Below are 701 nucleotides of genomic sequence, written 5' to 3' on the forward strand. Positions count from 1 at the left end.
ATTCACCTTTTGGCTTTTCCAGTGCAGGCCTGTGAAACAGACCTGCATGAGACATTGTCATGGGCTCTAGGCCTCCAGTTGGACTTGTGGGAGGCATTGTCTGGGCTCTGGGTCTTCAGCTGGACTCATGCAGGACATTACCGTGAGACCTAGACCCTCAGCAGGATTCTTTGGTCATTAGCGTGTGGAAAGACTTCCTGCACTCTTTGTTTATGATTCTTTGGGAGACTATTATAAAATAATTGTATAAAATATGTGTCCTGTATTGTATTGTTCCCCTCGCAAAACCCCAAACTACAACAAACACCAAACACTCAACCCCCCCCACCACCAAAAAAAAAGCTGGGTGTGGTGGCTCACGCTTGTAGTCCCAGCACTCAGGAGGCTGAAGCAGGAGGATCATTTCGAGTTCGAGACCAGCCTGGGCTACATAGTGAGTTCAGGAGCAGTCTGAACTATACAGTGAGACCCAGTCTCAAATAACCAAAACAAAAAAACAAAACAAACCAACAGAAAACCACACCAAACACACACACAAATACTGTAAATAAACTATTTTTACTTTACAGTTACCTTAACATGGTGGTACACTACAACTGCAGTGTAGGGGATTACACAGCATGAACTGGCAAGGAAGAGAGGTACCAAGAGCAGGAGGGGGCTGGGGATTTAGCTCAGCGGCAAAAGCGCCTGCCTGGCAA

Source organism: Chinchilla lanigera, unplaced genomic scaffold (genome assembly GCF_000276665.1).
Source record: "Chinchilla lanigera isolate Chin_1 unplaced genomic scaffold, ChiLan1.0 scaffold00018, whole genome shotgun sequence".
Classification (NCBI taxonomy): domain Eukaryota; kingdom Metazoa; phylum Chordata; class Mammalia; order Rodentia; family Chinchillidae; genus Chinchilla; species Chinchilla lanigera.